The sequence below is a fragment of the Nuphar pumila genome, chromosome 10, assembly GCF_984573655.1.
Source record: "Nuphar pumila chromosome 10, dmNupPumi1.hap1.1, whole genome shotgun sequence".
NCBI lineage: Eukaryota > Viridiplantae > Streptophyta > Magnoliopsida > Nymphaeales > Nymphaeaceae > Nuphar > Nuphar pumila.
This window is the reverse complement of record NC_143258.1, coordinates 54,267,709-54,295,515: the sequence shown is the minus strand read 5'-3', so window position 1 is coordinate 54,295,515 and position 27,807 is coordinate 54,267,709.

Below are 27,807 nucleotides of genomic sequence, written 5' to 3'. Positions count from 1 at the left end.
AAAATGAGACATTTATTTTGGAAAGTATAGAAAGAAAATAACAAATGGTCTTCAATGTGCCCCTTTGACAAAAACAGTCTTCTTTGGCGAGCTTTCACCGGAGAACCCCAGTCCTGCCCTGTGGGGACGATGCTTCTGGATCACTGGCTCGATGCGGCCATCTTCATTTTTACCGAGTTCTTTGAAGGGTTGATAACCGTGCTTCAGGAGTAAATCAAATCCCTTTATTGCCTTCAAGAATTGTGGAAACAACAGGTGATCTTTAATGGCATTGTTGTTGATCCGACCTCCAATCTTGAAGAATTGAGGACCTCTCCATCGGGTCATGGCTACCGTGTGCAAAGATAGTTCTGAGGATGCCTGGAGTATTTCCCGATTTTCTCCAAGATTAATCTCTTCACTTTCCCTGATGCTGGGAATATCCGCAGTGAATGACGGCCGGGGAATCATGGGCTGTGGGAGCCTTTCTTTTGGGTCTTCTCCCAGTATTGTGGTAATCATTCCACCTTTTGACATTTTCACGCATTGATGAAGGGTGGAAGGCACTGCATTTGCATTATGAATCCATATTCTTCCGAGCAACAAGTTATAGGTAGGTGGCACATTGACCACATGGAAAAGCACTGAATGCACTGAATAGTTGATGAACACTTCCAGAAATATTTTGCCTTTGGCCGTTTGACCGTGGTTGTCAAATCCGTAGATAGTGATGGGATCTGGAATATATTCTTCATCCTTGATTCCTAATGCTTTTGCTGTCATCTCAGGACAAATATTGAGGCTGTTGCCTCCATCAACTAGCACGTGTGGTACCGTCATTCCTCTCACTCGAACAACGATATACAAAGCATTATTATGAAAGAAATGAGGCTTTGGAAGGTCCTCATCCGAGAAGGTGATCGGTGCATTGGTCATGGCGGAGTTCACAATTTGTGCCATGTCTTCAGGTGTGGTACTGAGCTTAACTTCGATCTTTTTGAGCAAATCATCCAGTACTTGTCGGTGCTTGCGGGAATTCTTAGCTAAGTCCAAAATTGAAACATTGGACAGAGCAGTTAGAGGATTCTGAGTTGAAGTTTCTCCCTTTTTTGGGTTGGATTTTGGAAAATGTTTTGGGAACCTTGGAATTTTACTAGCTATTGTAGGAGATACTTCAACTGGCTCCGCTGATACTTTTAGCTTATCAAAAGCTGAAATTATGTCCACCTTCTTGGTGACTGGTGTTGATTGTTGTAGCACTGAAACCTGGTGCTGAACCCGAAGATCTTGTGTAGAACACGGCTTGATGTGCTCATGCGGTAGGAATGGTTGTGCAGACACTACTGCTGTGGTGTGTGGAGGAAAGGGCTGATTGAGAATATCCATTTTCTCTTCTTCATCTCCTTCCACTAAAAGATTTTTTTCAATAAGATCTTGTACAATGTTTTTGAGAACAAAGCAGTTCTCAGTGTTGTGTCTCACTGTCCTGTGGAACTTGCAAAATTGATCCTTCCATTTTCCCATGGGCACAGGGGGATCGGCCAGTCTAGGCAACTTAACCATCTCTTTTGACAGCATATACTCGAGCACATCCTCGAGTGATTGGTCTAAAGGAGTAAACTTTCTGTCGTAAGTTCATCCTTCATGTTTGGTCTTCTCACGCAGTTTCGGCCCTTGATCCTACTGAGGAGGTTTGCTGTATTGAGAAGCAGGTTTTCCTTTCTGATCGCCTTTGTTGTTTGAACTGCCTGAGCCGTAGCAATAATCTTTCTTCTGCCCTTTATACTGATTCTGACTGTTGTTGTTGTTGTTGTTGTTGTTGTTGGCAGAATAGGTAAAGTGAGCTTTCTTCTTCTGCTTACCATGAGGGTTGTTTTTGGAAAAGGTGAAGCCTTCGTAGACTCCATTCTCCACACTCAGCTCGAGCCATTCGGCTCGTTCAGTCAACTCAATAAAGGTACGGGATAGTGCAGTAGAGATCAATCCTCTTAATGGTTGTGAGAAATTATTGAGGATTAAGGATAAGGCATGCCTTTCTAAGATAGGATCGCTCATTTTGTTGCAGGCTGACCTCCATCTGTGAATAAAGTCTCGCGCCTTTTCATTCTCATTCTGCCTTAGATTGTAGAGATGACTCAATATAGGAAGTGCTTCTGTGTTGAACAAGAAGCGTTCAATAAACAAGTTTACTACTTTATCGAACTCCTTAAGCTCGATTGGATTGATATGCTCCACATACCATTTAGCTGCAACTCCTTCCAAGCTGCAGGGGAAGCATAGAAATAGTGCTCGGTTATCTCTCTTGAACCTCGAGCATTCAGCAAAGAAAGTGGCGAGATGAGCTTTTGGGTCGCCAGAACTGTCGAACTTAATGAATTTACGGGGAAGATTCTCCATATCATCATCCCCTTCTAAGCCGTCGTAGAAGTCCTCACTGGTGAAGACTTTCTTGCCCTTGATGCGGGCTTGGAGATCCTTGACAACTCTGGCCATTTCTCTGAATTGTGCTTGCAGGGGCTTTTCTGCATCCTGACTCTTTGATTTGCGGCCTTTTCTTTGTTCTTGGCCCCGTTTCTGAAATACCGGAGGCACTTCATATTCTTCATCTGTATCTTCAATGGAGTCTGTTCCGTCTGAGATCTCTTCCGGCTGAACTTGCTTTCTGGAAGCCTTCTTATCCATATGACCATGGAACTTCTCTCTGAATGGGTTTCTTTTCGAGCTGGTCCCGGGTTGTTCATTCATCATTTTATTCATCATTTTTCGAAGCATGGCATACATTTGCGGCTCTATGCCATCATCTTCTTGTTGCTGCTCTTGACTCCTCTCGGACAGGAGGGAACCCATCTCTTCTTCTGAGGCCAACGAGTATTGAGATGCCGTTGTTCTTTTGCCTTATCTTGTCTGAACCATTAAATGTTGTAGATGCTCTCTACAAGGCAAAGACCTGATTAGATTCTGTAGGAATTGGTTTTTGGAAGAAATATTTGCTGAAAATATGGTAGACAAAAAGATATCCCATTACTAGGGTCTCAGTCGTCGCGGGAATCACGACAATTGTGTTGTCATTCTTTTTGTAAGAGAAATAAACAACGAAAATATGCCTTGTTACCTAGGCGAGGTCGTCAAACCACAATAGAAAGAGAGAGAATTTTATTAAAATGAGAAAAATATGATTTTATTGATCTTGACAAAGAGGTGAAGGACAAACAATTTGCCACCATTCACGATAGTCGACAGACACTCTAGGACCAGGAAAGATTTTAAGAGAGACAAAAGAATCCCAACTGTAGTGGGCAGAATGATATGCCCCAGACCATTGTGCGGAGGTGAGATCGAACTCTGCCATAGCTCCTGATAGTAGTCTGGCTTCGATGTACTGCTGCCTCTGGGAGAACTGTCAAACACAACGCTCCAGTTGGTAGTAAGTGCAGAAGAATGGTCCCAACAACTTGAACCGCTTGCCATAAGCGTATGTATATCTGGTAGGAGATAGTTGCCGATCAAAATAGTCCCAGACAATGTCATCTTCTTGAATGCTGTCAATCATGAAGCGATATTGTGCCACTGGATGGAGTTCTTGGCCATTATATCTGAAAGGGCTTGCTCGGGCTGGAACATGCTGGAAGAACCAGGATTGAAGTGCGTAGATGCAACCTTCAACTAAGATAGATTCTCTGACTGAGAAACGGGTTAGACCACGATATAGGAAAGCAAGCGCTGCCATGGCTATGGAGAGGCGATTGGTCTGCCGACTTCCCCATCTTCTCATAAGCTGGATTATTCTGATGTCCATGTAGTTTTGTCCATCTGAAAAGAGGGATAATCCTACAGTGCACAAGACCATTGAATTCTGAATCCTTTCTTTAGCTGTCCTTGATAATGAGCTGACTTCAATCAAGGTTCTGTACTGGCGGTACAACTCGAGCAGGTTAACATATTCATTTCCGTCCAATTGGATCAGGGGCCAGGATCAACGGCCTGTCATACGAGCTAATGAATTTTGGGGGTCCAAACCCTTGACATTGATAAGGAATTGATGTTCTAATGGATCTCCTGGTTGACCGGCGGGTTCTGGTAACCCCATGATTTCTGAAAATTCAGCCATTAAAACGGTCATTTCTCCCCATGGGAACCAGAATGTACATGTCCGTGGATTCCATCGTTCTGTCATTGCATGGATCAGGTTGTCGTTCACTGTCTGCTTTCCGACTGCTGACGCCAGTTCTAATCCGCACTCGCTTAAATGGTCCGGAAACATTTGGGAAAAGCTTTTGAGCGAAGAATAGTACCACCGAGGAATGAAAGTTCCGGTGCTAAGGGCTCGATGTTCGGGATGACCTTGTCGCACCTCGTAGAAGATGTGACCTTCAGAAAAGATAGGATCGACTTGACTGGATGCCATCGAACTGAAAACAGAGAAAGACTCAGAATGAGACTTTGGAAAAATGTGGGAAATTTTGGAAAATTTTTGCAGACAGGATATAAAATGCAGCTGGAAATTCGAGATCCAGTAGAAAGGTAGAATGAAAAAAAAACCACCTGGAGTTTTGAAAGAAATAGGATATTTTGAAAATCATCCAGGGTTTGAGAAAATAAAGAAAAAGTTGAAAAATATGGGTATTTGAAAATAGTTTTGGTGAAAATATGAAGGAAATAAAGGTAGCAAACAATCACAACCTGCACAAACATTTATGCACATTCAGCACTCCCTAAAAGGCTGACTCTAGATGCATCATTTTGAAAACAGCTGTAGGACCCTAATCCTAACTCTAGGTTCAGATCATCTTTGTCCAATCCAGTTATGTCGATATACCCGAATTGAAATTTGAGGTACGTGGCATATAATTTCAACTCCGGTTCTAAGGTAAGGTTTTCCAACATCCTTGAGCGCCTACCGATATACTTCGGACTGTGGCCCGCGGTACGTGGTAGGGGGTGTTAACCCAAATAATTGGCCCAGTTGTGAGGCTCTGTCCTGAACTAGGGTTCTGGAAGAGAGCACAGTAACGTGATAGCCGGGTAATGATAGGTAAGAAAGATTTTAAAAAATGATCACATGCAAGAAATAGAGGGCTCTAAATCCTAGAGAGATAGATTTTGAAAACTTTGAAGAAGCATACATTGATTGCATTCAGATCCTAAATTGAGGAGAGTTGTGTTTAGACCTAAGTCTATGTGAACATGAAAATATCTCCTCAATCTAGTCCTACCAAACCATGCCTAGTCTATATGCAATCAATGTCAGCTAGGTCAGAATCTAGGCTCCTAGGTTCGCATGATATCAAAAGTAAAAGAGCTGACATTTTGTGAACATAATTTCGATAATTGAACTAAGTCAAGCACAATTTTGACCAGACAAGGACAGGTCCCATCTCGGTCGCCAAACCTGTTATCGTCGCAAAATTTTTTCCCGTCTTCCCTTCCTTGCGGAAGAGAGAGGAAAATGCTTTCGCGATTCAAACTTGACCGGATTTTGGAAATTTGTTTTGAAATACTCACCGCCGTTTTGAAAATTGCGGGAAAATCCATGGGGTGGGGCTCGACCTGTCGGTACGAGGTTCGACCGTTCCTGCCGCCTTTAACAGAGGTAATCGAACCAAGGACCAAAATTGTGCTTGACTTAGTAAAATTATCGAAATTGTGTTCTATCCTAAATGCACAGAGAATTCAGGCATGTGCTATGAGGTTTTGTAAAATGCAAGGTGGAAAATATAATATATGCTTAGAAAACATTTGAAGTGGAAAAGCATTTCTCAAAAAAAAGATGGAAATCAATTTCTCATAGAACTCAGATGAAAGGGGTTTTGAAATCACGAGAAAGTTCATAAAGGTGTGGCAAAATCATGAATGGATGAAAATCCTGAGAAAATAGAAAGAATTCTTGAGAAAAGGGTAAACATTTGAAGGAAAAATGCTTGTCAAGAAAACTCGGATTTTGAGAATTTTCTTAGGAAAATGATGGAAAATTTATGGGAAAGCTCTGTGGAGATGAAAATTCAAAACTTAGGAAATTGAAATCCTGAGAATCTTGTCTTTGAAATATCTGAAAATCAGCTTTGATTCTTGAGAAAGATGAAAATTTCCTTTTGAAAGCATCTTAAGAAAATAATATTTTCAAGGAAAATCACGGGAAAACTTTAACTTGGGAAATCCAACTTCGAAAATCTTCATAGTTTCTTGAGGAATCGATTTCCATGAAGTGAAAATTTCTGGAGGAAATCATGAGAAAAACAGATGATGCCGATGATTTGAATGAATGAATGCACTTTGAAAAGATTTCTGAAAAATTTGTTGGAAAAATGTGGATTAAGCCAAAGTAAATCCTTCACATATTCTGACTGTGGCCATGAATATGGTCAGGGTTTATTTGAGTTAATTCACAATATTTTAAAAAACTGGAAATATGATGTGCATTTTTAAGATAGCCTAATAGTGTAGGCTCAATGTGACTGGTAGAAAGATGATGGATCTGGGTCTCGTCGATATTCCGACGAGGGTCGTAAATATGGACTCCACCGAGTTTATCAACTCTCTAAGAGTTGGTGCACGTGCCATTCGTGTTCATCCACAGTGAATTTTGAAAATTGAGATATATGCATCATAGAATCAGGATATTGATGAAATCAAACTATATGAGATGCAGCCTAATCTAAGCAGTAAAAGTAAATATTAATCCAAGTTTGATTATTACATCTCTGACATAAATCAAAATAAATGAAATACAGTGTAGAAAGAATCAGCATCCTCCAAATTTTCCTGCAAAATGAGAGTTAGTACCAGATAACCAAGAAAATGGGTATATATATATATATAATATATACAACGAAGTGATATATATATATGTCAAAATGCTAAAATTGGTACTAAATGACATGTAACAATGGAGGTGTATTTATATGAGAAAATAGATACATGGATGCTCATATACGGAAATAAGCGCACATGAAGGGATATATATATATATATAGGTATATATATATGTATATATATATATACTTATACATATAGGTAGATATACATAGATATACATATATATATAGATACATATATACATATAATGAGAAAATATACATATTAATGAAAATTCCACATAATGGCTAAAATCAGAAAATGCAGGTATATACAGTTTTTGTAGGGGATTTCACGAAGCCGTAATTCCCAAATTATAACATATTTTGCAGTAGAATTGGGTATGGAGCTTCCCTACATATCCATAACAAAGCATGCAAAAGATGGTCCATAAAGCCTAAATGGATATTAAAATATTCATACATGAACATGGCCCATTTTCAAGACTGCACACCTGCAGCAGAAAATGGATAGGTGGAAAAAAAAATGGATGCGTATCTGAGAAATGATAATATCTAAAAAGAAGGGGTGTAACATACAGGCTGTGAGTGAGATATATGTACAAGAGTGGGTAAAGAGGTGATTGATGTATAATTGCCTGGATGCTATTGCCCTTCTAAGCAATGTGAGGAATAGTTATTGATGCTAACATTGAATGCTCATAATCAGACTATATGGTATAATGAATTACATGAAATGGGCAGAATATGAGGAAGAGGGAACATGAAAATGCAACAGCAACCTGTAACATGCGTTCTTAGCATTACTATGCAAAAAAAAAAAATATTCTCGATGTGCACATACAGTGGCCCTGCTGATAAGATATTGAAATATCATCTATCGGGCAAAGATTTAGCAAATCAGGGAAGGCGTCTATGCCTGGGTGATCCTGTGATTAAGTCAATGATGCAACACATTACATTGAACTCCTATTTGAAGAATTATAATTGGGTATAGTGAGAATCCAGGACTATGACTCCCTATATACTGCTGCTAGTCTGATGGTGATATTTTACAGTCACTTGGGTTGCACAGAAATGAGCTGCAAACTTGGGAAATAGATCAACTATAACGAATTTAAACGATAAAGGTAGCACAAGAAAGTATCGATTAGTGAAGATGAAGGATAAAGAAGCAGGGAATATGCCTAGGAGATGATGCAGCTATGGATGGGATGATGCTGATGGCTGAATTTGAGGATAATAGCTGAAGCAATACTAGTGGTTGCATTATCTGTAAATGTCTTACGCCGAGGTGCCGTATGTCACTAATGGAATGCAAAAGGATGGGCGGGCATTAATATCATATGACTAACCTTGTATGCATGTAGGTAACAATCAGACTTAAGTACATTCATAAAAAAAAATAATATATACATATGTATATATTCAAAGCTACTAAAACGTATTCTGCAGGTAACCAAAGCAATTTCCTAACAGAGAAAGGAGAAAAATAAAATAAAATTCAGATGCCTATACTGATGGATGGGGAAATGGAAGCAAAATCAGCTGGGTTGAATGTTAATGCCCTGGTTAAGAACATTATTTTATGTATGATAAGCTCTATAGGCTATCACTTTATTCCAAAGTTTTCAAAACTAACTTAAAATAAGAAAATCATATGACGATGAGAAGATTTACACAGCTGACGCCTGAAGTCTCCGTTGTTGCGTTTACAAAGATTGATAACTGAAATTTACTCTAAAAAAAAAAGAAATCATATAACCGACTGGGTTAGAAATACACATGAAAGTCTTGAACTGAAATAAAGAGACCACTTTGAAAAGTTCATGATACCGTAGTGAACCATGCGCGAGTTTTGAAATAAGGATTCGATGGAGCCAAGATCTTTAGAACTGAAATGAGAATACCATTGAGGGGCATAATCACCTCTTAATGCACTGACTGAACCGAAATGTAAACCACATCAACCATTAAAACGGGTTTACAGGGCATATGAAATGGACCTGAGATCTAATTCTTGTAGATGCAGAGTAAAATAGAGAGAAGAAAGGAAAGGGCCTTTACCTTGGCTCAATGGAGGTTGACAATGGCATCTCCTTCGAGATGAGTTCGACTTCAATAAGGGAAGGAAGGATCACACACACTCCTCGGTTACTCCTTGGGCCTTCCTTTTGTTAGTAGAAAGGGGAATCAAATCTCAAGGGGGGGTCAGAGGGATTTTACCAAAGGATCTCCCCAAAAGCCGTCGCTTGCTAGCCGAGAGGGAAAGTCCTGAAGAAGGGGAGTGAAGAGATTGATCTAAAAAAAAACGAAGACCTCCTCTTCGTTGGCCCTTCCCCTTTCTTAATAGCCAGCCATCTGGGTTTTTTTCCCCAAATCCGCCCCTTTTGCTAATCCTTGAAAACTGATTTTTGAAAATGTCGCCATTTGGGAGGGGGGCGGCTCCTTTTCTCCAGAAGAAATTAAAAAAAAAACTTAGATAAAAATGAAAATTTTGGTAGGGTTTCACGGTGGCTCCTTTTTGGGGCTGAAAAGTAATAAAAAATAAAAAAATGAGTAAAAGACGAATTTTGTTTTGGTGGTGCCACCTCAGCTAGATTTGAAAACTTTTTGAGATAAAAAATAAAATTTTGCTTTTCTTGGCAAGGAGCCTTAGTGGGGTGCCACCTATGTTGGCCCACTAATTATTTTATAAAAATTTAAATCAAAATGAAAGAATTTTATAAATCGGAGCCACTTCCGGATGGGCACTGTTTTGAAAATAAGAGAAATATTTGGAAATTTGAGTATGACACCACCTCGGGGCGGGTCCCACATCACTTTTTTGAAATAGAAGTCAGATGAGATATTTTGGATTTTTCACAATAGTAGGCTACTTTTGGAAAACACGAAGCAAAATTTGGCTTGATTTTGAACCTTGGAAGAAAATGGTTCTTCAAGGCGAAATTTTGAAAGAAGTAGGGAAATTCAGAGCCTTTTGTTAAAGTTTGAAATAAGGTCTTATGAATTTTGAAATTGTGTCCCCCTCTTTTCAACTGGCGAAATTTTTGAAATGTCAAAAACCATCCAGATTGTTTTCTTGAGAAAACTTTTCGTAATTCGGGGTCCTGGGGGTAAAATGGGAAGAATTGCTAATTTTGAAAACCCAGGGTTTTAAAATCAATTTTGAAAAGTTTAGAAATCAAATCTGGATTGACAATTTTGAAAATCAGGAGTTCCGGATCTCAAAATGACATGCTGTGCACTGAAATGATATGAAATGCTCATGCAATGCTATGCAAAAGACATGTTCTACGAAGTTGCCACCCTGAATTTGAATTTGAAAATTCTGTCTTCTGGTTAAGCATGAGATTTTGAGGATTTGCAATTTGAAGATGTCTCTGAGTCTAAATAGAGAAGTTTTGAGACTCTAGAATGGAATTTAGGACTTTCTGCAAGGTTCAATCTTGAAAAATGACCATTTTGCCCTTCATTGATTCCGGAGAACCGAAATGCGATGATTGATGGATATATCAGGAAGGTGAGTGAAAATTTGGGGTGTTTACAAACCTCCGGGATGTTGGTGCTCAATATTGATTTGCTGACTAGTCAAACACCTCGATACGTAAGTAGCTACTTCTTGCTTTATCCCGTTCCACCAATACTTTCACTGAAGATCCTTGAACATCTTAGTACCACCAAGATGAACTATGTACTTTGATAGATGTGCCTCATCAAGAATCTCTTTCTTCAACTCAGGGTCATCTGTCACCCAGAGTCGATGCATCATACGAATACAACTGTCATCATCAACATAAAAAACTGAGCCCTCTTCACGAGCTCGATCTACGAACTTCTTATAGTGTGTCCTTTGCTTTTGTGCCTCAATAACCTTAGGCAAAAACTCTGATTGAATGGTCAAACCAGACAATCTGATCGTCCTGCCTCCAATTGAGAATGGCTTCCAAACCATGAAATCTTCAATCAACTTATGACTCCACACAAGACTAGCCAAAACTCTGCTCGATTTGCGACTGAGTGCATCTGCTATGACATTCGCCTTACCAGGATGGTAAGACAACGTGAACTCATAATCCTTGATAAACTCGAGCCAACGACACTGTCTCATATTTAATTCCTTCTGAGAAAATAGATACTGAGACTCTTATGGTCAGAAAAGACCTCGAATGTATCTCCATATAAATATTTTTGCCACGACTTCAGGGCAAACACTACAGCTGCCAACTCCAAGTCGTGAGTTGGATAATTCCTCTCATGAATCTTTAGTTGTCGTGATGCATACGCAATAACTCGGCCATGCTGCATTAGCATGCTTCCCAGTCCCATTCCTGAGGCATCTGTGTACACCACAAAACCACCTCTACCCGAAGGTAAAGCTAACATCGGAGAGGTAGTCAACTTTGTCTTCAGGATCTGAAAACTTTCTTCACAAGAGTCAGTCCACTCAAACTTGACTCCTTTACGCAAAAGCTTCTTCAGCGGTAGTGCAATTCTGGAGAAATCCTGAATGAAACGTTGATAGTAACCAGCTAATCCAAGAAAAATGCGGATATCGGTAACATACTAAGGCTGCTTCCAATCTAACACGGCTTCAACTTTTGCTGGATCAACTCACACTCCATGACTGGATATCATGTGACCCAAAAATATGACTCGCTTGAGCCAAAACTCACATTTAGAGAATTTGGTGAACAACCTGTGCTCCCAAAGTACTCCCAAAATGATACATAAATGTTCTCGATGTTGCTCAGAAGTCTCTAAGTAGATCAAGATGTCATCAATGAATACGATCACAAAGGTATCCACGTACGGACGGAAAATCCGATTCATCAAATCCATGAATGTTGTCGGTGCATTTGTGAGTCCAAATGGCATCAGTACGAACTCATACAACCCGTATCTAGTTCAAAATGTTGTCTTTGAGACATCTTCCTCTCTGATCTGGAGTTGGTGATAACCCGATCAGAGGTCGATCTTCAAGAATATCTTTGCTCTCTGCAACTGATCAAAGAGATCTTTGATTCTTGGTAACGAATATTTGTTCTTAATCGTTGCTTGGTTGAACATTTTGTAGTCAATGCACAACCTCATGGATTTGTCTTTCTTCCTCACGAACAAAATGGGTGCACCTCTTGAAGATGCACTGTTTCTAATGAACCCTTGCTCTATCAATTCTTCCAACTGACGCTTTAGTTCTTCGAGTTCTGCTGGAGTCATACGATATGGTGCTTTCGAAATCAGAGTCGTTTCAGGTAATAGTTTGATACAAAACTCAATCTCACGCTTCAGAGGTAATCCGGGCAGTTCCTCAAGAAACACATCAAGAAACTCCCAAACTATGTCTAAGTCCTTGATAGGGACTAACTCTGGTTCAACTGGGGCGATGCTAACAAAAAACGCAGTACCCCCATTCTGCAAATACTTCTGAACCTTGAACAATGAAATCAAACGACTGTCTTGAATGGGTCGAGAGAGTTTGATCTCCAAATTCAGACGATCAGGAGGGTATAAAACCACCTTGCCTTCTCTGCACAGGACTTGAGTGTGATATTAAAACAACCAATTCATGCTTAGAATGACATCAAACTCAGTCATGTCTAGCAAGATTACGTCGGCTGCCAAGTTATGACCTGCCACTTACACCTCGATGCTCGGAATATACGAAACACACAAAGACTGATCACCAGTCAGAGTATGAACCTCCAATGGGTAATTCAATGGTTCAACAGTCATAGGCAAAGTTCTAGCAAATGTCACAACAATAAATGAATGAGAAGCACCACAATCAAATAAAGTGAAAGTCGCTTATCTAGTGACTGGAATAGTACCTTGGACCAACTCTCCTTTGGTCACTTGCTCCACAATGGCTGCGTAGGCTTGTTCTACCACAGTTTTCTGATTACCCGCCTTCTGCTAATAGGATTGTTGTTGCGGATAAAAAACTTTCTCTAGATTTTCCCAAGATTCCCATTTCTTCATGGTTTTCTAAATCTTTATAAACTTTCTCGAGATTTCAAATCTTCTTCGTCTGAGTTTCCTGAGAGATTGATTTCCATCTTTTCCTGAAAAATTTTTAACTCCAAATATTTTCTAAGCCTATATCATATTTTCCAACTTGCATTTTACAAAACCTCATAGCACATGCCTAAATTCTCTGTGTATTTAGAATAAAATACAATTTCGATGATTTAGCTATGTCAAGCACAATTTTGGTCTTTGGTTTGATTACCCCTGTTAAAGGCGGCAGGAACGGTCAAACCTCGTACCGACAGGTCGAGCCCCATCCCATAGATTTTCCCGCAATTTTCAAAAATGGAGGCGTGTATTTCAAAACAATTTCCAAAATTCGGTCAAGTTTGAATCGCGAAAGCATTTTCCTCTCTCTTCTGCAAGGAAGGGAAGACGGGAAAAATTTTGCGACGATAACAGGTTTGGCGACCGTGATGGGACCTGTCCTTGTCTAATCAAAATTGTGCTTGACTTAGTTCAATTATCGAAATTATGTTCACAAAATGTCAGCTGTTTACTTTTGCTATCATGTGAACCTAGGAGCCTAGATTCTGACCTAGATGACATTGAGTGCATATAGCTTAGGCATGGTTTGGTAGGAATATATTGAGGAGATATTTTCATGCTCACATAAACTTAGGTCTAAATACAACTCTCCTCAATTTAGGATATGAATGCAAACAATGTATGCTTCTTCAAAGTTTTTAAAATCTATCTCTCTAGGATTTAGAGCCCTCTATTTCTTGCATGTGATCATTTTTTCAAACCCCCTTTTACCTATCATTACCCGGTCTTCACGTTGCTGGGCTCTCTTCCAGAACCCTAGTTCGGGACAGAGCCTCACAACTGGGCCAATTATTTGGGTTAACACCCCCCTACCACGGGCCACAGTTCGAAGTATATAGGTAGGCGCTCAAGGATGTTGGAAAACCTTACCTTAGAACTGGAGTTGAAATTATATGCCACGTACCTCGGATTTCGATTCGGGTATATCAGCATGACTGGATTGGACAAAGATGATCTGAACCCAGAGTTAGGATTAGGGTCCTACAGCTGTTTTCAAAATAATGCATCTAGAGTCAGCCTTTTAGGGAGTGCTGTATGTGCATAAATGTTTGTGCAGGATGTGATTATTCGTATGTTACCTCTATTTTCTTACATTTTCCCAAAAATATTTTTCAAATTTCCATATTTCTCACATTTTCCTTTATTTTCTCAAACCCTGGATGATTTTCCCAAATATCCAATTTCTTTCAAAACTCCAGGTGATTTTTCCATTCTCCCGTTCTACTGGATCTCGAATTTCCAGCTGCATTTTCATCCTTCCTGCAATTTTCCAAAATCATATGTTTTCTCTCATTGGATTTTCAATTCTTTTGTCTATTTGCAAAAATTCTTCACCTTATTTTGCTCGTGCATACCTTGATTATTGCGGTGGAAATTGTTTACCCACTTGCCTTCTCCTTATTCTAAATCCGTTTGCGGATTGTTTTCCAAGAGATATCTCTTTCCTTCAAAATGGTGTTTTTCCTCGTAGTTGACGACCTCGCCTAGGTAACAAGGCACATTTTCCGTTGTTATTTCTCTTACAAAGAATGACAACACAATTATCGTAATTTCAGTGGCAACTCCATCCCTAGTAATGGGATATTCTTCCAATTGTTTACCATATCGTCAATAATCATTTTCCTCCCAATCCAAAATTCCCTAAGAGTTTAATCAATACTTTATCCTGCAGAGAGCATCCACAACATTTGATGGTTCGAATAAGGTCTGGAAGAAGAACCACATCACCATAGTACTCCTCAGCCTCAGAAGAAGAGATGGGCTCCCCGCGACCCGTCAGAAGTCAAGAACAACAGCAAGAGGACGATGGCATAGATCCTCAGATGTACGCGATGTTTCAGAAAATGATGAAGAGGATGATGAGTGAGCAGGCTGGCACCAGCTCAGACAAAAATCCATTCACTCAGAAAATTAGAGATTGTGTGGCCAAGAAATCAACCAAGGAGCATGTTCAAGATAATTCGGACGAAGAAGAATCAGCAGATGATACCGAGGAAGAATGCGAGATCATTTATGAAGCAACTCGCAAACCAAAGGTCCAAGCAATAGAAAAACCGCTTCAAGCACAGTTAAAAGAAATGGCCAAGATAGTCAAAGATCTACAGGTTTGGGATAAAGGCAAGAAAGTCTTCACTAGTGAGGACTTTTATGATGGCTTAGAAGGAGACGAAGATCTGGAAAATCTGCCTCGTAAATTCATCAAGTTTGATGGTTCTGGCGACTCGAAAGCCCATCTCGCCACATTCTTTGCTGAGTGCTCAAGGTTCAAGAGAGATAATAGAGCACTATTTCTATGTTTTCCTCGCAGCCTGGAAGGAGTCGCGGCCAAATGGTACGCGGAACATATCAATCCTATAGAGCTGAAAGAGTTCGACAAAGTTGTGAATTTGTTCGTTGAATGATTCTTGTTCAATATTGAAGCGCTACCAATGCTAAATCACCTCTGTAATCTGAAGCAGGGAGATAGTGAAAAAGCCAGGGACTTCATTCGCAGATGGAGAGAGACCTGCAACAAAATGAGGGATCCTATATCAGAAAGGCATGCTTTATCATTGATCCTCAATAATTTTTCGCAACCTCTGAAAGTTTTAATTTCTACTTCACCCTCCAAGTTTTTCATTAAACTCATTGAACGAGCCGAATGGCTCGAGATGGGAATAGAGAACGGGGTCTATGAAGGCATTACCATTGCAAGAAACAGTCAAGATGCCAAAAAGAAGGCTCACTTCACTTTTGCGGCTAAGTCTTTCAATAATAACAAAGGCAACAAGAATGATCATGGCAACAGTTTGGAGAGAATCAAAAGGCAAAAAGGGAAGGACATCAATAGTGATAAACCTCTCCAATCCAGCCCTCAGCATCAAAAGAAAGATCAGGAAAAATCAAAGCGCAAGGACTGGAGAACTGATCGAGAATTCACCCCTCTGGATGAGACACTCGAGAGTATCCTCGAGTATATGCTTGAGAAAGACCTTGTCCGGTTGCCTAAAGCCAATGATCCTCCAACAATTATGGGCAGATTCAAAGAACAGTTTTGCAAGTTTCATCGAGCAGTAGGGCACGATACAGAAAACTGCTTCGTCCTTAAGAACATTGTTCAAGACTGCATTGACAAGAAGCTCCTCGTTGAAGATGAAAAGGAGGATTAGTCATCCTGACAAAGATTTTTTCTACAATCATTCCAGAAGATGGCAATGCCGACACTTTCCTATTTCTTATTTTGCTTTTTCAAAAGAATAATGTAATCCCATTCTCTTTCCTTGATTTTAAAGCATCAATACAGTCATCGATTTTTTTTTTAATAGCTCAGCGCCATCTTACAATGTCTCTCTTGTGAGGAATAATCTTAAGGACGTCTCTTAGTCAAGAAGCTTGTCGCCTTATTCATCAATTATCCTTCTTTTATTCAAAATTTTCCTCCCTAGTTACACTAGGGCATTTTTTTTTTGAAAAATTATCTTTACGTCAAAACATCCTGTATGCAGGCAGGATAAACCAATCTCTCATTTTGCATATATATGCACTCATTTGCATTAATTTTGCATTCAATCATATTCATTTGCACTTCATTTGCATTTCATGTGCATTTCATGTGCATGTGCATTTCATGTGCATGTGCATTGAATTTGCATTAACTATGCACCCAATTACCATTTCCATTCAGAATAAGGGATAAATCCTGAGACTATGAATGATTTCCCATCTTAATCATCAATCTTTCACTCTAGTCTACAATCTCTGTTGATTTTTTCTCAAAATTCTTTAGATAGGATCCTCTTTTCAAAAATTCAGTTCCCGCACTGATAATTTGCAAAATTTTTGATCCCCTAACCGGGTTCTCCTCTGAAGATCTGAATTTCGATCCAAGCTCCTTTTCTTTCAAACTCCAACTTTCAAGTTGGTCCATATTTTTCTTTTGTTGATCCGGGTTCCGACTCAAGATCTCTTTATTTACTCGAGCCCTGACTCGAGCTCTTCATTTTCTTTTGTTGATCCGGGTTTCGACTCGTGATCTCTTTACCTTATTCGAGCTCTAACTCGAGCTCTTCATTTTTCTCTGTTGATCCGAGTTCCGACTCGTGATCTCTCTACTTTATTCAAGCTCTAACTCGAGCTCTTCATTTTTCTCTGTTGATCCGAGTTCCGACTCGTGATCTCATTACTTCATTTGAGCTCAGATTCGAGCTCTTCATTTTCTTTTGTTGATCCGGGTTCCGACTCGATATCTCTTTATTCATTCGAGCTCTTCATTTTCTTTTGTTGATCCGGGTTCCGACTCGAGATCTCTTTATTCATTCGAGCTCAGATTCGAGCTCTTCATTTTCTTTTGTTGATCCGGGTTCCGACTCGTGATCTCTGTATTTTATTCGAGCTCTGACTCGAACTCATTATTCTCCTTTGTTAAACCAAGTCATTTCAATCCTCAGGGTCTGTCAATTGCTCAAATTTGATATTTTACCTACCAAATTCCAATTTCGACCCTCGGGTCATCCAATTCTTCGATTTCGACCTTCGGGTTATCCAATTTCCAATTTTCAAATTACCAAAATTCTCAATTTCGACCGCTAGGTCATCCAATTTCCATTCCCCATTCAGGATAAGGGGAAAATCCTGAAACCGTTCATAAAAGCAATCCAACTCTCTATAATGTTCTCTGTTCTTCATTGAACTGATAGTCGTTCTTCATTGAACTGATAGTGTTCCAAGCGAACTGATAGTCGTTCTTCATTGAACTGATAGTGTTCCAAGTGAACTGATAGTCATTCTTTATTGAACTGATAGTGTTCCAAGCGAACTGATAATTGTTCTTCATCGAAATGATAGTGTTCCAAGTGAACTGATAGTCGTTCTTCATTGAACTGATAGTGTTCCAAGTGAACTGATAGTCGTTCTTTATAAAACTGATAGTTCCCAGTGAACTGATAGTCGTTCTTCATTGAACTGATAGTGTTCCAAGTGAACTGATAGGCGTTCTTCATTGAACTGATAGTGTTCCAAATAAACCGATGGTGGTTCTTCATTGAACTGATGTTATTCCCAGCGATGGTTGTTCTTAATTGAACTGATATAGTTCTCAGCGAACCGATAATCGTTCTTAATTGAGCTGATTTTATTCCCAGCGATGGTTGTTCTTAATTGAACTGATATGGTTCTCAGCGAACTCATAATCGTTCTTAATTGAGATGATTTTATTGCTAAAGATGGTCGTTCTTAATTGAACTGATATTGTTCCCAGTGAACTGATAGTCTCTCTTTTTGGGGAAAAAGAGAGGAAAATTTTCGTCACGGAAGTATTGAGCCGGACTTCCAACGCTCTTTTTCACCCAGGATTTCAAGAAAACTTTGTCAATTTGTCAATCAAATTATTTGTTGATTTCAGAATCTTTACTACATGAATCTTTACCTCATTTTTACCTTCAACATTACTTCCAAAAAAGTGAAGCTTTTGCGAAAAGAGATTCAAAATTTGAATTCTTTCTATTGGCCAACCAAAAGGATGAAGGATAAATCCTTGATATGGTCAGAAAAGAAGATTCAATGTTTTGAAAAGCCATAGATGATTGATATTGATCGCAGTCAATGGCATAATTTTAAAAACCATTCTTATGAAAATGAGGCAGTGGAAATATCCTAAGTGCTAGGAAAAGAGAGAATTCATCCAAGCCCTATCTCCTAAAAATCACCTAAGCTGCAATTAAATATCCACAAAAGGGATCTCTCAATTGTCGTCAAGATGAAGGCAAATTAAGCGAGCAGACCCCCGAGGCCAAAGAAGATTTGAAACATCTCCAAGATGACGGAGTTTGTGACAGATCCTTCCAGAGAAAGTCCAAATCACTGTCGAGATGAAGACAGATGCGATGAACCTCCCGACAATCCCTAAAAGATATTTAATTTCCGCTATCATCCAAAGATCTCTAACCCAAGAGCCAATATTGTCAAAGAAGGATCAAAACATCTCTAAGTTGAAGGAGTTTGTGACGTACCCTTCCCAAAAGAGAGCAAGAGAGGAAAAAGAAAGAGAGAAAAAGTCAGATCATCTTCAAAATGAAGGAGAATATAGCAAAAAACTCAAGAGAGCCAAAAGAGTGCAGAAAGATTATCATGAGAGAAGCTCCCAGGATATCAAACTGCCAAATTTATCAAGAATCCTCTTTAAATTTGTGAAATTCTATTATCAATATTCTTTCATCAATTGCTTTCATAATATCAAATTCTCTTCTCTGTTTATATCAAGGAAATTGATAGCTTCTTTGAAGAAGGTCAATTACAAGCAATTTGGATTTTAAATCTCGGTTCTACGAAGTCAATCTTGTTTGGAGGTAATACTTCAGGTAGAAAATAAGGAATATGTAAAACCCGTGAAATTTGTGAAATTCTAAATGAATAAAAGGGATCCGTTATGTGAAATAGTAAGATTTTAAGTTAGGCAGTACAATTTTTATGACTTGTGGTTTCTAGAACGAAACCGATAACAAACTCTCACAAGTGGTTTTGGATCCGGATCTTGGCGAGATCCGATGATCCGACCCGGTTCACGAGTCCAAGTAAGGAAACCCGATGGTTTCGGGATGATAGCGTGAGATCCGAAGCACATTTAAAGTAAGCGAGTGCAAGTTTAAAACCAACAGGTGAAAAATCCACTTGAAAATTGAAGAAATCCATCAACAAGGAAAAACGTCCCAATATGACATAAAAAGAATATTTTCGCAAAAGTAAACAACAAGTGGTGGTGGAGTTATGGTAGGACACATAGGGTTGTAGAGTTGCAACCTCAATTCAAAACCCCCTGTGCACAAATTATTTTTTTTGTCACAAGAAAGTGATGTTTTCTACCTTGGTGAAAAGGGTAAAAACGTGGGATTATGTTAAGCCTAAATTTTTGGCTTTTCCATCTAGCTCTACCAAGGATTGAGGAGAATCTCAGGTGACATGGAAGAGGGATACCCATAAAGCAAATAGTGAGGGAAGTTAGATGAAATCATGCCATAGAGAGGGGGGTGGCATTGTTGGAAATAGACATCACCCACCAAAAACGTGAGATTTGGGTGAAGATTTAATGCTTTGAAAATTTAGTAACCTCCCCCTAGATAGAGGAGTTAAATGAGAGATTTTTGGTAAGGAGTTACATTAGACGTCTCTCTCTCTCTCTCTCTCTCTCTCTCTCTCTCTCTCTCTCTCTCTCTCTCTCTCTCTCTCTCTCGTGGTGGTGGTCGACCTCCATTGTTGGACTGTGTGGACCTCCCTTGCTGAACGCGTGAACATCCATTATCGACGTGGGGTGTCGCTCTAACGAAGAAAAGGGGTTGCAGCCTTGCCGTCGTGAGACTCCAAAGAGGTAAGGAGCATTGCTATTTGTATGTAAGTGGTTGATGCCTTGTTGCACATCTATGTTGCAATATCATGGAGTTTACGCGACAAGCACCACCTGTATATAAAAATGTTTAGGGCCTCGAGACCGAGGTGGCATGAGCGGAAACACCTACTCGCCAATAGGTTAATATGTAGTGGTTCAGCCAATGGTTCTCACCCTTGGCCAACATTGGGGCATTGTGGTGTTCTTTGTAAGGGCATTTTGTTCCTATGTTTATGCTTGATGATATGTAGTACTCATATCAAAACCTACAGTTCAAATCTATGTAGGAAAAATGCATATATTTTTGGTGTGGGTGTTAGCCATGACAGATTCAAGATCGAAATAAAAATAAAGTAGGCAAATGGCGTGAAACCTTAAGTATCTCTCATTATTATTCATGAAATTATTGTTTGGTTGCATTTTCTTGTTCAATACACCTTTCATACCTTGTAGATTGAATGGTTTTAATCAAGTCTGAAGTTATGTATACGTGATTGCTATTTCACATCATGGTAAAATGAAGATATATCATTCATATTGGGTAATTCGATTGGATTCGATGTTTTTGAGTGTGGAATGCACTCATATTTATAGTTGAAAGATTCCATACATTGAGGATGAAAGGGGTGGCAAAACAGTCCATTTAGAATGATCAAAATGTTTGAAAAGTAAAAAGATACACCCTTTTAAAAGTTACAGAAAAATGGCAAAATTAGTCGACTCGGACAATTGTTAGTCGACTGATAATATGTTCAGTCGACTGATAAAACCTTCAGTCGACTACTGCTAAAATTTCCAGGAAACAGACATTCTGTTCAGTCGACTGATGCTAAAAATTTTCCAGAAAACAGATATTCTGATCAGTCGACTGATAAAACCTTCAGTCGACTGATGCTAAATTTTTTTCAGAAAACAGATATTCTGATCAGTCGACTTTTAAAACCTTCAGTCGACTGATAAAACCTTCAGTCGATTGATGCTAAAATTTTCAGAAAATTGATGTTCTGTTCAGTCGACTGATAAACCCTTAGTCGACTGCTGCTAAATTTTTCCAGAAAACGAACATTATGTCCGGTCGACTGATAAAACTTTGGGTCAACTAATTTTATGATCATTCGACTGATAAACCCTTCAGTCGACTGCTGCAAAATTTTTCCAGAAAATAGACATTATGTTCGGTCGACTGATAAATTCTTCGGTCGACTAATTTTACAAAAAATAACATTTTTGCTTAGAAGATTTGAAGCCAAAAAGGTTGGTCAACCGGTGAGCCTATTGGTCGACTAATAAACATGAAAAATTGAGTAAAGAGTTTTCTAAAATGATTTTCATGAAGGGTTCTTTTAGAAAAGTTTTCTAAAGACTTTTTAGGTGAAATGCAACTGAAATATCTATGAAGGAAATAGTTTTGATGGTAAACTAGATATGTGATTCACATATGGACTTTAGGATTATGTCCAATACATGGAACACACATGATAAAGTTGGATAATGTCATGTTGCGGCATAACCAGTGGGGGTACGAAACGTACACTCGAGCTCATAAACAAAACTGAAAATGCCGAATGTTTAAGTACTCAACATAAAGTTGAACCAGAATTATGAGAAATTGTGGTTGGTGCCTTTGAGGCATTCGATGGGTAATGTGCATATACTAAGATCAACCTGAGTATGAGTTGGGGTTTTGAAAATCTCCTGTGGTGCAATGACTTGCACATGAGAATTAATAAAAATAAAAAAAATATGCACACATAACCTAAATATGGGATTCTGGGTATACCTGAAAGATGGTATATGTTACTGGTTTCCTAGGGTTCTGGGTACATCTGAAAGAAGATGTATGTTACTGGATCCAAACAAACAAGAATGAAAATTTATACACATAAATTAAATATGGGATTCTAGGTATACCTGAAAGATGGTATATGTTACTGGTTTCCTAGGGTTCTGGGTACATCTGAAAGAAGATGTATGTTACCGGATCCAAACAAACAAGAATGAAAATTTATACACATATAAATTAAATATGTGGGATTTTGGGTATACCTGAAAGATGGTATATGTTACTGGTTTCCCAGGGCTCTGGGTACACCTGAAAGATGGTGTATGTTACTGGACCCATGGTCTACCTTGGAGAGGGTAGGTGGTACAAGCTTCGTGGACATTCTTGTTCTTGTTAGAGCTAGGCGTCTCACCCGGTCCCCAGTCCACGAAGATAAGGGACCAAGACTACCAGTATGTCCTAGGTGGTAGATCTAAGTCTTCTATAGAAGTACAGGGTGCATCCTAATTTTTGTTCTAGCAACTGGGGAGTTCTCTCTCGGTCACTGATCGTCCCCTTTGGATATCCGTACGGCTAGTAATACGGGTCATTAAATAATAGACCCCTGTATGGTCTCGGTCCGCTACGAGGTCTATGCCTGTGCGTACCCACAGGGTAAGAGTAAGATAAGCATTAAATAATTTAAGTTGACTAGAAACTTATCTTTGAAGAATTATATATTGTTGAGTTGACTTTAGTAAAACTTGTGGAATCTACAGCTTGTACTAATATGGATAAATCTACTTTTAGTTCAATTATCTTTTGCACTGTATCATGAATTAGAAAGCATAATCATCTTCTTAGAATGTTATAAACTTTCATGCTAGTTATATCTGCAGTACTTGCACATATTTGTACACAGGTCACTGAGCACCACATATAAATATAATGCTTCTTACGCAGACAGGGGAGTCTGACCCTTCTGCTTTAAATGTTTTCAGGTAGCAACTAATTGGAGCATCGGGGTGTCATTTTGGATAAAGCCAAGAGATCTCATTTATTCAGTATTCTATGTTTGAACTCTGATTAGTAGATTTACATTTCTGTTATGGGATGTAATTAATAACATTAATGTTTCAATTAATGAATGGTATGTTTAGTACTTCTCGGTTTTACCCTGTAATGTGCCCGACTTGTATTTTTCGCACTTCCGCTATTTTAAATAAATAAATAAATAAATAAATTTACTCCAAAAGTTTTACTATAAAAAGTTGGGGCGTTACAACTTTGGTATCAGAGCAGGACTGAATAATTTGAGATCTTGGCTTTTTCGGCGACCTCGATGACTCTGTAAGTATGTAGAAATGTTATTTTTATAATGTAGAAACAAAAACCAGATGAGTATGTATGAGTATTTCACGAAATTATGGCTAAGGTTATAATGAATTTTAAATTGCTCAAATAGATGGCTTGGGCAAACCGCTGCAACGATATTATGGAAACGCTACATAACCTGGCCGAAGTAGTAGGCCAGCAAGCTACGACAATGCAGCAGATGGGCGACAATCGACAACATGTGGCCCATGAGAAGAGTACAAACGGTGGGACTATGGCCTACAAGAAATTCATGGACATGGATCCTCCTGCTTTCTCTGGAAAGACGGATCCAGAAGCTGCTGAGAGTTGGATCCGGGAGATTGAACGTATCTTCCGTGTACTGGAGGTGCCCGAGGAGCGTCGGGTGGACTTTGGGACATATCGTCTCAAGGATCATGCTGAAAAATGGTGGGAAACCACCAGAGCAGTCAAGTTCCAGGATGGTCCTGTATCTTGGACGGAGTTCGTAGAAGTTTTTAACGCTGCCTACTTTCCAAAGCACGAGAGGGCGAAGAAGATGCAGGAGTTCTTGGACCTACAGCAGGGTGAGATGTCCCTCGCCGAGTACATCACTAAGTTCCACAGTTTAGAACGCTATTGCCCAAATGTGTATACATCGGATGGAAATCGAGCAATGAAGTTTGCTCGAGGCTTGAAGACGGGCTTGAGAAACCGTCTGTATACTCGAGGGCCAAAGAGCCTTGACGAAGCCATTCAGGTAAAAATCACTATATTCATTGTGATACAAGTCTTATTTTAAGTTAGCAAAATTAACACTTAGACTATTAAGAAACGTTGACTAGTTATCAACTATCCTTGTTATTCAGGTTGCGACTCTCCTCGACGATGACTGGAAGGAGTCGCAAAAGAACAGAACGGGGGTTCAGAAACCCGAGTTCAAGAAGAGGTTTGGTGGAAAACGTTTCAACCATCAAACCAAGAAACCAAGGCATGATGGAGGTACCCGACACATGCCAGGACAAAATCAAAGGTGCCAGAAGTGCAATCGCTTTCACCCCGGACAACAATGTCCCCGTGAGACAGGAGGATGTCTCTACTGTTGAAAGATGGGGCACTACATCAAGGAGTGTCGGAAGAAGCAAACCGATGATGCACGGCATGGCACTGGAGGACAACAGCCACAACAACACCGTGCACCACCACAGCCTCAGGCGGCTCCACAACGCGTAGCGGGACGTGTGTATGCTACTACAGCTGACCAACTGGAGAAGGGAGACCTTGTGCAAGGTACCGTGCTTATTTCGGGCCAAGCTGCCCTTGTCTTATTTGACTGTGGAGCTTCTCATTCCTTCATTTCTTTATATTTTGCAAAACAACTTAGAATCTCCACAGAATCATTGAATCAAGAACTAGTAGTATATAATCCTATAGGATTCAATGAAATTTGTGTGAACTACATGCCAGAAGTGGAAGTTATTTTAGGAGAACACAATTTACCTGCCAACCTAATCATACTTGATATGACCGAATACGATGTCATATTGGGTATGGATTGGCTCTTTGAACACTATGCTAGAGTTCTCTGTAGAGAAGGAAAAGTAATTCTGTCTCGACAGGATATGCCCTGTCTCGACCGGATATGCCGGAAGTTGAATTTCGATTAGCAAGGCCTGAAATCAAGAAAAGGGTTATTTCGACCCTCAAGGCCCAAAAGTATCTCCGTCGGGGAGATATGGCTTTCCTACTTAGTATGATCAGAGGTGAAACAAAACTAACTCGGCTAGAGGATTTGGAAATTGTAACGCCCCGGATTTCCAAAACAAAGCTAAGTTAAAATTTTCATGAATTTTTTTTTTTTTTTCTTTGCAGCGGAACTTACAAAAGCTTTTAGCAGCGGAATTAGACGATAATGAGTCGTCAGTTTTAGAAAACTCCGAGCACGTTGCAGGTATGTGGCCAAGCAACTCATTGACCACCAAAGTGTTCCATTTTATCGAAAACATATGTTTATTACAACACTACTGCTTAGGAAAGTAGTGTAGGTTCAATAAAAAGGAAGCAGTACAACTCTATCTAGAGAAACCCTGGAACTCGATGCCGCCTTGCTCCGCATATCGCCACGCAGGTACAACATCTGAAATCCCCATGGAACGGGGTCAGAACCACTGATGGTCTGGTAAGCATGCAGTCATACATCCATTCAACTCAAATACAATAATGACCACTTAGGGTCGCAATGCGCAATAACGACGCTCAAGCCTCCAAGACTTAGCGTATATCGCAAGAGCCGCCTCAGGGCTATGAGTTGAGCATCCGCTCAAGTCCTCATGACTTAGAGCAAGCCTTTTCAGGGCTGTGATTTGAATAGCCGCTTAAGTCTCCATGACTTAGCCATGACCTCTACCGGGTCTCACAGTGATGTCTAGCTCAAGTCTTCATACTTGGCACATCCGTATCCCACGCATCTAAGGACAACTCCTCGAGCTTCGCTTAGTCGTGCGGATACAACACGGGTCTTTGCCCAGTCGGTCCAGTAGTATACCGAACATGACACCTTCACAAAGGTTATGCAGGACTGACTCAACACGTCATCCACTTATACATTCAAAACATCGCTGTACCTAGAACTAATGCATTGTTTGATAATTAACTGCTCCCGCCTTTGGTACGCAGGTAGAGCTATTGTCCGGGCATCAACGCGACGTTCTGGGGGTTGATTATTCTATGTATTTTAGATACCCCAGAGGCCTGTTGACCCTATCCATAGTAGGGCAGTGTGTTTCAACTGGGAGAATCCTACTAGGCCCATATTCGAATGCATCCTCTACTTGCAGTAGTTGGGTTCAATCCTTAGATCTTAAGGATAACCACGACCCCAAAACCCATGAGTGACTGAGGCCATCGTGGACTCTATCAGGTCCAAAGTAAAATACATGTCACTCAAGGTTGTACCATCACTGTCATTCCACAGTGAGCATAATTTCTGAAGGGGTCTGCCAGTCTTACAATTACTTGGACAGAATCTGCATGCCATTTAGGCAGCCCGTGCTTTCAGCACTACGGGAGTATGTACCCGACCCCATTCAGTTTGCCCCAACACAGTCATTACTGAGGGGGTACCCCTAACACGATTTTCAACCGCGGGGTATGTGCGACCTTAAGTCTTATTCATATGCATGCAGAACACCGCTCTTTGGCACTTCGGCCACCACGAGCATCACACCTCTTTGGGTGGAAACAACACACTCTGGCTCATCAGCCCTTACGAGTCTGGTTGTGTAACCGTTCTCAATGAGCATGCATATGACTCGATCTAAATAGATCGGCTACTCGGCGTATTTTTACGCAACGAGTCCAAACCTAGCCAAGGCGCAACCTCTACTCCGGCTCAGCGGCCCTTACGAGCAAGGTGCCCTTGCAGGCACAAGGATACGAGCCGATCTGGCATCATTCCATCAACGGACATCATTATGCCGTTCCATTGGTTCAGGCAGCTCTTCTGCCAACCATTTCGTCAGCACCTCCCCTGCTCTACCGGCAGTGGTGCGACGAACCCTTCTACGTTGTAGAGGGCAAACCATGAACTGGGTAGCACTCTGCTATATGTCAGAGTATCCTGCTACGTTCTTTCTGAGCTATTCTTAGCTTCTTCAGAAATTTCAGCAGCACTTCCTCTCTTTTACGGAGAAAGCGTGCGTTTCTTTTATCCATTTCAGCGGCATCTCCCCTCTTTGGTAGGAAATCGCCACGCTTAATTCGGGAAATGGATGCGCACCGTTGTACGTACTTTGGATCCATCAAGGTTGCAGGAACCCTTGGCCATAGCCAGGCCATACGAAATTGACTTAGTCATTACGTAAAGAGCATTTTGCCAAAAACCGAAGCCTTTCCAATAGGGGCTTCATTCGTCAAGCAGAATCTTGAACGAGGAGCGGTCAGGGAATCGCATTGGCGATTTGGAGTTTGATCTCCATTTGAACGCTCATTTATGCGCTATATATGCAGTATAAGCAGAAGCCTGTGCTTTATACAGCAGCGGCGTAAAGAAATGCATATACTATTGTTCAGGGTGTGTAACTGAACGAAATATTCTACATATATAACAAAGCAGAAGCCTTGGCATCGTTCGACGCGACGGCGTAAGTAAATACATTGCAGAAAGCAGGAGCCTTGGCATCGTTGGACGCGACAGCGTAAGTAAATGCATAATCGGAAGTGCAGTAATCAGAAGTGCAGAAAACAGGGAGCCTTGGCATCATACGACGCGACGGCAATGGTAAATTACATAGCCTGTGCGATATAAGACGCGTCGGCAGAATCAACAGATATACACCTAGATCCGTATCCAACGATAGTTACGAGGCGAGCGGGTGAACACCGAAGTGTCCTAAAGGGCTCAACCAAGAACTAAAGCGAGATACCATTTTGAAGAACGCATATACTGCGTGTTTGAACATAGATATATCCGACGATAGTTACGA